This window comes from Erythrolamprus reginae, chromosome 1 (genome assembly GCF_031021105.1).
Source record: "Erythrolamprus reginae isolate rEryReg1 chromosome 1, rEryReg1.hap1, whole genome shotgun sequence".
NCBI lineage: Eukaryota > Metazoa > Chordata > Lepidosauria > Squamata > Dipsadidae > Erythrolamprus > Erythrolamprus reginae.
The window spans coordinates 7,780,682-7,792,226 of NC_091950.1; positions in this window are offsets into that span (position 1 = coordinate 7,780,682).

Here is an 11,545-nt window from a genome sequence, read left to right on the forward strand (position 1 = left end):
AAATTCAGTTACTGTGAATTTACCAACCACGTCTGCTGGCAGTTTGTTCCAAGGATCTACTACTCTTTCAGTGAAATAATATTTTCTCACGAGAAAATTAATAAGTGGAATTCTTGAGAGAATTAAAGATTAGTGGAAAGGAGGAAGGAAAATAAAGTTCATATTAGTAGAAAATAAAGTTCATATTACTACCATTAAGGAAATGGTATTAATTTTATTAATTATGGATAGCTAATTAAGTTAAAGGGGTTTCATGCTAGATTTAAATAGGATGATGTATATTGATTATGGAATAGAACAGCAGTAATTAAGCTATATGATGTACATTTTATGGCAAAAAAGATTAATAGAAAAAATGGGATGGATATCTGATATATTATTAATGGTGGGTAGTTAATTAAATGAAAGGGTTTTTATGTAAAATTTGGAGATAATGATGTATATTGACTATAGTAAAATGGAACAACAGATGGAATGTGAAAGGAATTTGGTTTAATTTTAAAGACAATTCAAATTATGTTAAATAAGTGATGAAGTTGAAATGTAGTGGGAGAGAAAATTTGAGTAGAGTATGGATAATGAATTAATATAATATTAGAAAGTTGGGCAATTAGTAATATTGTTTATGCATTAAGAATAAAATTAAGTTAAGTTAAAAATATGTAAACAGAATATTATGGTGGAAATTGAAAACAGAGGATTAAAAATGTACTATGTAAATGGAAAGACATGTAAGATTGATCCGGGCAACAACTTGTTCATAAAATATATATGTTTGGGGGCTGGGGTTAACAAAAGAAAATAAAAATTTATTTAAAAAAAACACCTTTGGGACAACCCTGAAATACACTTCCTCTATCAAAACTCCATCTTGTCTACAGGGGATCAGTTGCAGGTTAAGACAAATATCCAACTTCACCTTCATTCTCAAGTCCATCTCTGTGGATTACAAGAAGAGACACAAACTTGAGGTATAACAAGCAGGAAGAGGGAGATTATGATCCCGCTATATAGAATGCTGGTGAGACCACATTTGGAATACTGTGTTCAGTTCTGGAGACCTCACCTACAAAAAGATATTGACAAAATTGAACGGGTCCAAAGACGGGCTACAAGAATGGTGGAAGGTCTTAAGCATAAAACGTATCAGGAAAGACTTAATGAACTCAATCTGTATAGTCTGGAGGACAGAAGGAAAAGGGGGGACATGATCGAAACATTTAAATATATTAAAGGGTTAAATAAGGTCCAGGAGGGAAGTGTTTTTATTTTTTTTAAAAAAATATTTTTTATTATTTTCAAAGTAATACGAACAAAGACATACAACATTGAACATTTAAGGAGCTACTATTGCTCCGCTTCTCATAGAAGTCTAGCTAATACAAAATATAAAAAGCTCTAACTGTTACAAGATCTAAGCAGAAAAGCCACACTTGAAGATTACATTATCATTAAATTTAATTATAGATTTTTAAAATTAAGATTATTGATTGAGTTTCTTTATATATATATATATTTTAAACAAAAATAATAATAATATACTTATATGTATATATATATATCAAAAAGCAATAAACAAATTATTAGTAATACAAAAAGAAAATAATATAAACACTTCTGAGTTAGTTATAGTATGAACTATATAAACTATATAATTCTATCTTATAATTTTTAAGTGATCATTTATTCTTATATGTTTAATTTTTAATACTATTTTTAACATTCCACCAATCATATACTTTATCCCAAATTTTATAAAATTCTGTTTCAGTTTGATTGTTCAACCTTTTAGTCATCATATCTAGTTCTGCACACTCTATAATTTTTTTAAACACCTCAGAGTCTTTCGGTATCGTCCTTTCTTTCCATTTCTGCGCAAATGTTATTCGTGCCGCCATCAATATATGTATTATTAAATAGTAAATTTCTTTTTTATACTTTATATTTGAAATACCCAATAGAAAAAATTCAGGAGATTTTTTAATCTTCTCCTTTGTTATTTCATTTATCCAATTCTCTACTTTATTCCAAAATATTTTTGTCTCCGGACAGGTCCACCATGCATGGTAATATGTACCAACTTCTTTTTTGCATTTCCAACAAATGGGCGATACTGAAAGAAACATTTTAGAGATTCTATATGGTGGAAGGTGCCATCTATAAAACATCTTAATTTGATTTTCTTTGAAAGAGATTGATTTTGTTATTTTCCAATTATACATCCATATCTTTTCCCAAGTATCTAAATCAATCTCTTTGCCAAAATTTTTGCACCAACTGATCATATTATCTTTCAATATCCAACCTATCGTTCTATGATTTAGTAAATATTTATAAACATTTCCGATTGTCTTTGCTTGATTTTGGAATAATAATTTGCCCAGTACATTATTTTCTTTTTTAAAAATGTAAGTCTTTACGTCTATTTGATATCTAGAACTAATCTGCGTATAATGCCACCAATCTAAATCTATACCTAACTCGTATAACTCTTGTTTTGTTCTTAATTTTAATTGATTATTTAACAGATCACTATATTTCCAAATCTTACCTTTTCCTTTAAGATTTGGGTGTACTATGGCTTCGAGGGGTGAAACCCATTCTGGCATTACTAAAAAATGATTTTTCTTTATTTCATTCCACACTTCTATCAATGCCTTTCTAATAACATTATTTTTAAAATATGAGTGGGTTCTTAACTTATCATACCATACAAATGCATGCCACCCGACCATCAAGTCGTGGCCTTCTAGGTTAAGCAATCTTTGATTTTCTAGTGTAAGCCATTCTTTTATCCATGTCAGAGCCGTAGCATGATAGTATAATTTCCAATTTGGGAGCCCCAGGCCCCCTCTCTCCTTACGGTCTTCTAATGAATTTTGTTTTATTCTTGATTTTTTACCTTGCCAAATAAATTTTCTTATTATCTTATTCAATTCGGCAAAGAATTTCGCTCCTGGATTTATTGGAATCATTTGAAAAAGGAATAATATTTTTGGAAGGATATTCATTTTAACTGTGGAGATTCTTCCTACGAATGATAATTGTAAATTACTCCATATTTCTAAATCTTTTTTAATCTGACTTAATAATTTTAAATAATTGTCGTTTTTTAAAGATAGGGCTTTGGAGGTCATCCATATCCCTAAATATTTCACTTTTTTCGTGATCTTCATGTTTGATAAGTCTCCTAAGTGTTTTCTCTGTATTTCCGTCATATTTTTTGTTAGTATCTGTGTCTTTTCCTTATTTATTTTCAATCCTGCGACTTTCCCATATTCTTCAATCACATTTATTAAATTTAGGATAGATTCTGTTGGGTCATCTAAAATAAAGACTACGTCATCTGCAAATGCTTGTGTTTTATAAACTTCTTTTCTGATTTTCAATCCTTTTATTTTCTGATCTGCTCTTATTTTTATCAGCAATACTTCTAAAGTCAAAATAAATAACAATGGTGATATTGGGCAACCTTGCCTTACTCCTCTTTGTATAACTACTTTTTCTGTTTGTTCACTGTTTATTATAATATTAGCAGTTTGTTCAGAATATATAGCGTCTATTATGTTAAAAAACTTTGTTCCTACTTCCATCTTATTTAATTGTATTTTCATAAAATTCCAGTCCACGTTGTCAAATGCTTTTTGAGCATCTAGAAATACAAGTGCCATTTGCTTTTCAGGGTGCTGTTCATAGTATTCCAAAGTATTAACAATTATTCTTAAATTATTTTTAATTTGTCTTCCTGGTAAAAATCCATTTTGGTCACTATGTATCATGTTGTTTATACTTTTAAGTCTATTGGCAAATATTGATATAAAAATTTTATAATCTACGTTCAACAATGAGATAGGTCTATAATTTTCATTTTTTTCTTTCTTGGTATCAGCCTTATGTATTAAGGTTATTAAAGTTTCTGACCAGGTTTTTGGTAATTTACCTGTTGTCAATATTTGATTATATATCTCAAGCATGTTGGAAAAGAATGTTTCTAAATCTAGTTTGTAAAATTCAGCTGGTATTGCGTCTGGACCGGTCGCTTTATTATTTTTTTGATTCTTTATAGATTGTTTTAATTCTATATCTGTAACGGGTCTATTTAATCTTTGCTGTTGGGCTTCCGTTAGAACTGGAAGTTTTATTTGTTCCAAATATTTAAAAATTAAATCCTCGCTTATCTCTTCTTTCTTATATAATTGTTTATAAAATTCCGAAGCTATTTCCTTTTTGTCTTCTATTCTATGTTTTATTGTACCTTTTGAATCCATCAAATTTTTTATAATTTTATTTTCTCTCTCTTTTCTAAGTTTATATGCCAGCCATCTTCCAGGTTTATTTGCATATTCAAAATAATCTTGTTTTGCTCTTTTTATCTTTTCTGCAATTGATTCCTGTTCTATTAATCTCAATTTATGTTTTATTAATTCTCTCTGATTTTTTAATTTGTCATCCTTATCCTCATTTTGCATTAAAATTTCTAATTTTCTTAATTCTTCTGCTAATGTTTCTTGGTATTCTTTCTTTTCTTTATTCTTTTTTGCTATGAATGCTATTGTTAATCCACGTATATATGCTTTAGTTGTGTCCCATAAATTTTGAGAGGTAGTATCTGCATTTTTATTTATTTTTTAAAAAATCTTTAATTCCTTCTCTATCCATTTCTTATATTCAGGATCTTTCATTATAATTCTATTCATTGACCAATTCTTTATTATCCTTTTACCTTTCCAATATATGGATAGAGGGTTATGGTCCGCCCAAGTGTTTGTTTCTATCTCTATTTCACTTATTTGTTCCATTATATGAGTAGGGGCCCAAGCCATATCAATTCTAGACCATGTCTTATGTGGATTGGAATAAAAAGTATACTGTTTATCTTTTAAATGCTGCTCTCGCCATACATCTTTTAATGCCAATTCTGTTCTCATTTTCCAAAATGATGCCGGTAATATTACCTTTCTTTTCTTTTCTTTTCCCATTATAATCCATTTGGTCATCTGATATTGCATTAAAGTCTCCTATTATTATCATATTTTCAATTGATAACTCATTAATTTTCTCATGTAGATCTTTATAGAATTGTTTTTGATTATCATTTGGTGCATAAATTGAGACAATTGTTAAAGGTTTTATTTCTAAATCTAATTGTACTATCAAAATCCTTCCATCACCATCATTATATATTTCTTTGGATTCAATTAAATCATTTATATACATTGCTACACCTCTTTTCTTTTGATTGGCCAAACTTGTGTATAATTTTCCCAATTTTGAGTTCTTAAGGAGACTTCTTTTTGATTTTTTGATATGGACTTCTTGTAGGATGCTTATCTGGGCTTTTTGTTTTGTAAGTTTAGTTAATACTTGGTTTCTCTTCCTTGGGTTGTTCAATCCATTTACATTAACTGAAAATATTTTCAGATCATGTGTCATCTTTATTTATAGTACCTTTTGGGTTCTTTTGGTTCTCGAAGTCGGGTATCCAAAATTAGATCTTGTGAAATCTGTAGTTGTTTCTGCCTTACCACCAATGCTTCTTCCCCTCCACCACCTGCGGCCCCCATCATTTCGTCGCCAGGCTTCGGTTGAATCTGAATTTGTACGGTACTGTCAAGTCCACTACGTGCCAGAAAGGAGCGTGCTTGTTCTACACTTTCTATTTTCACTCTCGTTGATTGCCATGTTAGGGTCAAACCTTCTGGTATCAGCCATCTGAAGGCAATGCTCTTTCTGATTAGAATACTGGTAAGAAAATAATATTGTCTTCTCGCCTCTCGAACTCTCCTCGGAACTTGTTTCAAAATCGCAATTTCTTTTCCATTACGTTGGAAAGACTCATTTTTTGTGTATCTCAATATCATATCTTTGACAATTCTTCTTGTGAACTTAATGTGGACTTCTCTAGGTAAATTGTGGCGCCTAACGTATCCAGTCTGAACTCGATAAACTTCGTCAATCTCTTTTACCAGTTATGTTGGGTCCAACTGCAAAATAGCTCCCATAACTTCTGCCATTTTTGCAGGCAGATCTTCATCTTTTTCTTCTTCGATGTTTTGAAACCTCAGGCCATGTTGTGCGGAGTGAAGTTCTAGATTGGTTATTGCTATATCAAAGTCTCTACGGGCAGCGTAGTTACGGTCTTCGTATTCTTCTACTCTCTGTCCCACATCTTGGATTTTCCCTTCTGTCACTTGTATTCTCTTTTCGCTGTCTTGTAATTTTTGTTGAATAACTTTTATATTTCCATCCATTTCGGCAACATTTCCTTTTACTTCAGTTAATTCAGTTCGAAGTTCTGCAATTTCTTTTTTAATTTCGTCTTTCATCTCCTTCATCTCTTGCCTCAGTTCCTGTAAGTAGGTTTTCATTTCCTCTTTGTCTGTGTTGCTTTGAGTTTTTGCCTCGGTTTGTAATGCCTTGATATCAGCTAATGCTTCTTGGATAATCTGAAGACCAGGGTCCATCGTAAGCTTGTCTTTTTCTTTCTCTTTGGCTAACATTGTGGGTATGGTCATTTGTTGTAACGGTGATGAAGTTGGAGAAGTCCTGGGTGTTGAAGTTGGAGCAGGAGTAGTTGGTTGTTTTCGCGTTGTTATTGTAGTCACTGAAGTCACACTCTGTGCCCTGTGGGAACCTTTCATAATCCAAAATTTACTGTTATTTATTTTATGTTAAAAAATATTTTAATCTGGATCTTATGTATCTTAATAGAAAAATGAAGCAGTAAAAGGAAAAAAGAAAGATTAAATATATTGATTTAATTCAATTAATGCTGTAATTTATTGTTGAGTTTAATTAAAAAGAAAATAAAAAAGAAAAAGAAAGTAAAAGGGTAAAAGTAGAGAAAGAAAAAATATTTTGGTGAGTTCCTAAATTCCTTAAATGGGGGTCAGGTAGGGGAAAGGAAGAAACCAATATTCTAGCACATATCTATTTAATAATAAAAAAAAGAAAACATATAGAAGAGAAAAAAAGGGGAAGAGAAAAGGAGGAGAAGAAAAAAGGAGAAAAGTAAAAGGAAAGAAGGATACAGAGGATTTCTTCAAAGAGGGGTAAATATAAAGTAAAAGCAATACCTAGAAAGAATTTCTTTTAAGAAGACAGAAAAGAGAGAGGAGAAGTAAATATTTTATATTTTTTTAAAAAAAATATAGAAAAATATATTTAAAATTATTTAAAAAATATACTTATATGTGTAGGAATGTAAAGATAAATAAAATGAAAAAATAAAATAAAATAAAAATTAATCCAATTAATAAACAGACTTTTTGTTAGAAAAGAGAGATATATCAAAAACTCTAAAGGAAAAAGAGTTCAAAAATTTCTAATGAGTCCAAAAAACCCCCCAAAAAGAAACAGTAGGCCTAACTTATGCTCTAATAAAGTTATCCAGAGAAAAAGGGAAAAAAGAGAAAAATAGGTCCAAAATCAATGTCCAGAGTATTTTCTAAATTCAAATACCAATGAGATAGTCCAAGTTTCTATATTATATATTTAAAAAGAGAGAGAACAACGAGGAGTAAAAAAAGTAAAAATACAAAAAATATCCTTACGCCTCTAAAATCACACACAAAAAAAATAGTCCCAGCAAGTCCAAGGAAAGATTTATAATAGAATAAAGATAATATCAAAAGTTTGAAAAATAGAAAAATAAGATGTATACTCCAAAATTCATTTAAAATATTTATAGCTTCAGAAAAATTCCATTGAAAAAAAAAAACGTAAATTGAATTAGTTCAGTTCATTAGTTCCACAATGCTCAATTGATTAATATATTTTACTTCATTCACTCCATGATTTCCAAGTCAAACTTTAGTTTTAGAAGAGAAAAAGTTATATTTCAAAATTGTAACAAGAAAAAATATAGGAAGAAAATGGAAAGTAAACACACCACACTGTAATCTTAAAGTAGCAAAAAAAAGGTGAAAGTTATACTCAGTTATAACAAAGACAAGTAGTTCCGGCTGATCTTCTCCACCGCGGATGGATATCACTTACAGTTTTCTTCTTTTACTGTATTCGCCTTAGGGTTAATAATCTTCTTTTCCCAAACTTATGATGATACCAAGAAAATCTCGTGTGGTGCTGTAAGACTCCTTTATCTGCTGATCTATTTTTTGTAGACTTCTTCTTCTATTTTTTGACCTTCCGCTTACGGCGATCGCTATGGCTGCGACCCGGCAGCTGCCTGGGCGCAGCTCTCCATATCCACAGCTGCGAGGCTATCCCTTACCCCCGGGACCATGGCGATCCGTCCCAGGGTGTCCAGGAGACCCCCTGTCCTGTGCCGACCCCTCCGGAGTCGGCACAACGCGAAACCGCGTCCTGCAGACTGGAAAGGAGGACAGCGGTGCCGGAGCTCAGCCTCCGCTCCTCCGGCGCGATCGGGCTCCCACCCGGAAGTCCGAGGGAACTGTTTTTAATAGGAAAGTGAACACAAGAACAAGGGGACACAATCTGAAGTTAGTTGGGGGAAAGATCAAAAGCAACATGAGAAAATATTATTTTACTGAAAGAGTAGTAGATCCTTGGAACAAACTTCCAGCAGACGTGGTAGATAAATCCACAGTAACTGAATTTAAACATGCCTGGGATAAACATATATCCATTGTAAGACAAAATACAGAAAATAGTATAAGGGCAGACTAGATGGACCATGAGGTCTTTTTCTGCTGTCAGACTTCTATCTTTCTATGTTTTTTCCCTTTCTGGTATGCAAATGGATCTATTAATAATTGGGTAGGACAATTGCTGTTCTTTGCAATTATCTGTGGAACTTCAAGTTTTAGCCCCTGTGGGTTTCTATTCACAAAAACCTTCCCCAGAAAGCACATGCTTTAAAAATCTTGCCTGGAGTTCTCCCAATGGGTCAGGACATGTCACCTCACCTTGTCTTGCAAAGAGCTCATTCTTGGGTTTGATGAGACTCAGCTGGTCTTAACTTTGTCTTCAGTCACTTAGAAGGGGAAAACTGGCTGATATAAATTTTGCCACAAAGCCATCCAGGTGGAATGACCTGTCTCTGTTGTGCTAAACCTCTGATGAGATGTCAAGTGCTACCTGAAACTCACCTTCTGTACAAACCTAGATTTCTGGGCTAGGAGGGAAGGTGAGAAAAATGGCTAGGTTGCCTCTCCTCCTGCTGCTCTTATGGCTCCTGCCTCCGACTTCTGCTAGGTGGATGCAAACTGTATGTATGTTGACAAGGTCTTTGCAGATTCTGGAGGAATATTACAGGGCTGGTGATCTCATTATTGGTGGGAATTTGCCCCTGGCAACTGTTCTTTTATCCTTCAACAGCCTACGCTTTGATAAAGACCCATTCCAGCGACATTTACGAATTGTGTAAGTTTCACCCAAAGGTGAAAGATATAGAATGAATTTGTTCTTTGCAGTGCACTTTAAATCTTAGCACTTATTTTCACTAAAGAACCAAGCTCTTCCAAGAGGATAGAAATCTTAAACGTCCTTCCTGAATTCCTCCTGATAAAAAATTGTTCCCGTCTAGTTAAGACATTGACCTATAATATTAATTTGAATAGAAAGACATGGTGAAAAAGTCAAATTAAAAATTCAATCCTTATCCAGTCTGAGATACAAGTCATCAAATATGAGATGGGTTGCAAATAAACCTCCTAAATAAAATCAAATTTAAAAAATACAAAAGCAAAACTCAGTTTTAGAATTAGTAATTAATAATAGTAATAATAATTTATTGGATTTGTACGCCGCCCCTCTCCATAGACTCGTACTGCTAATGAACAATGGTTTTTAAGAAATCTATGTTGAGGCCACCACTGGAGCTTTGTGTTCAGCAATGGTTATTTGTCCTGAAGAAACTTCTGTAAGTGAGAACAAAATTGATAACCTGCCAGAGGAAAAATTGGGAAGGATTACACTCACTGGAGAAAAGGAAGGAATGGAGGGATGGTAGAGGGGTATTAAATAGTCTGTGATTAGGATGGATAGTTTAAAGGATCTTCTTTGAGTAAAAATCAGAAGTCAATGAACAACACAAAAGACAAGACGAACTCCAAATTTAATATTCCTCAATGTTTTCTCACCATAGAGTCAGACCCAAGAAATACCAGCAGTTTCTGGCATTGGCTTTTGCAGTGACAGAGGTCAACAAGGACCTGATTCTCCTCCCCAACATCACCCTTGGCTTCCATATCTATGACAATCATGAGAATGAGAGGGAGATTTCCTTAACCGGCCTCTCCCTGCTCTCCACAAGAGGCCAGATGACTCCAGGTTACAAATGTGACCAGCCTGACACACTGATATCCATCATTGGAGGTCTCACCTCCCAATCCTCAAGGCAGATGGCCTCCATCTTCAGCAGGTTCAAGGTCCCACAGGTAAGGGGGCCTCTTTAGATTCAGCTATGGAGCAGATAAAGACCAGAAGCACACACAGAAGCCAAAGATGAAACTAAGAGCCAAGATGGTGCAGTAGTCAGAGTGCAGTATTGCAGGCTACATTAACTGACTGCTAGCTGCTGTTCAGCAGTTCAAATCTCACAGATTCAAGGTTCACTCAGCCTTCAATCCTTCTGAGGTGGGTACAATGAGGACCCAGATTGTTGGGGGCAATATGCTGACTCTGTAAACTGCTTAGAGAGGGCTGTAAAAGCACTATGAAGCAGTATATACAGGGGGTAGACAAAAAAATGGAAATACCTTGCAGCTCTTCTGTGGGATCCAGATTTGTGAAGCTCTCTTTGAAAAGTTTTTGTGGAAATTGAGTTCTGTACTATTGAGCTCTGCAGTGATTTTAGGAGCTGTGGTCTTGCGATCCGCTCTAACAATTTTCTTTAGAGACTGACGGTCTCTCTCAAACAACTTCAACTTTCGACCAGACCTGTGCTTGGCTGAGGACGTTTTCCCTTCTCTTTCAAAAGCAGTCATTACTTTTGAGATATGACCTCTTCAAATGCCAAACATTTGGGCACTTTCTGTTACACTAGCACCTGCCATTCGAGCACCAACAATTTGGCCTCTTTGAAAGTCTGAGAGGTCTGCCATTTCTAGAAGGTTATAACCAATTTCCTTAAATTACTGTTAAAAAAAGGTAGTTTAAAAAACATTAAAATATGTCACGTTTTGATCGATTTGAACATGTTCAAACATTATGATGCCAAAAAGTCAACTGTTTCAATTTTTTTGTCCAGCCCCTCTAAGTCTAACTGCTATTGCTATTGCTAAAGGTAAACATAGAAACATAGAAGTCTGACGGCAGAAAAAGACCTCATGGTCCATCTAGTCTGCCCTTATACTATTTTCTGTATTTTATCTTAGGATGGATATATGTTTATCCCAGGCATGTTTAAATTCAGTTACTGTGGATTTATCTACCACGTCTGCTGGAAGTTTGGGGTGGAGGGCACATCATGAGCTTGTAACTCTTAGTTTATACCCCATGAAAGGGTAGCCATCCTTTTAGTGCCATTTATTCTCTACATCAGGTTGATGGTTTCTTCTCTTGACTTCTGACAAATCACAATCACTCAAAATGTATAACTGGTGGCTCTTACTAAGAAGGA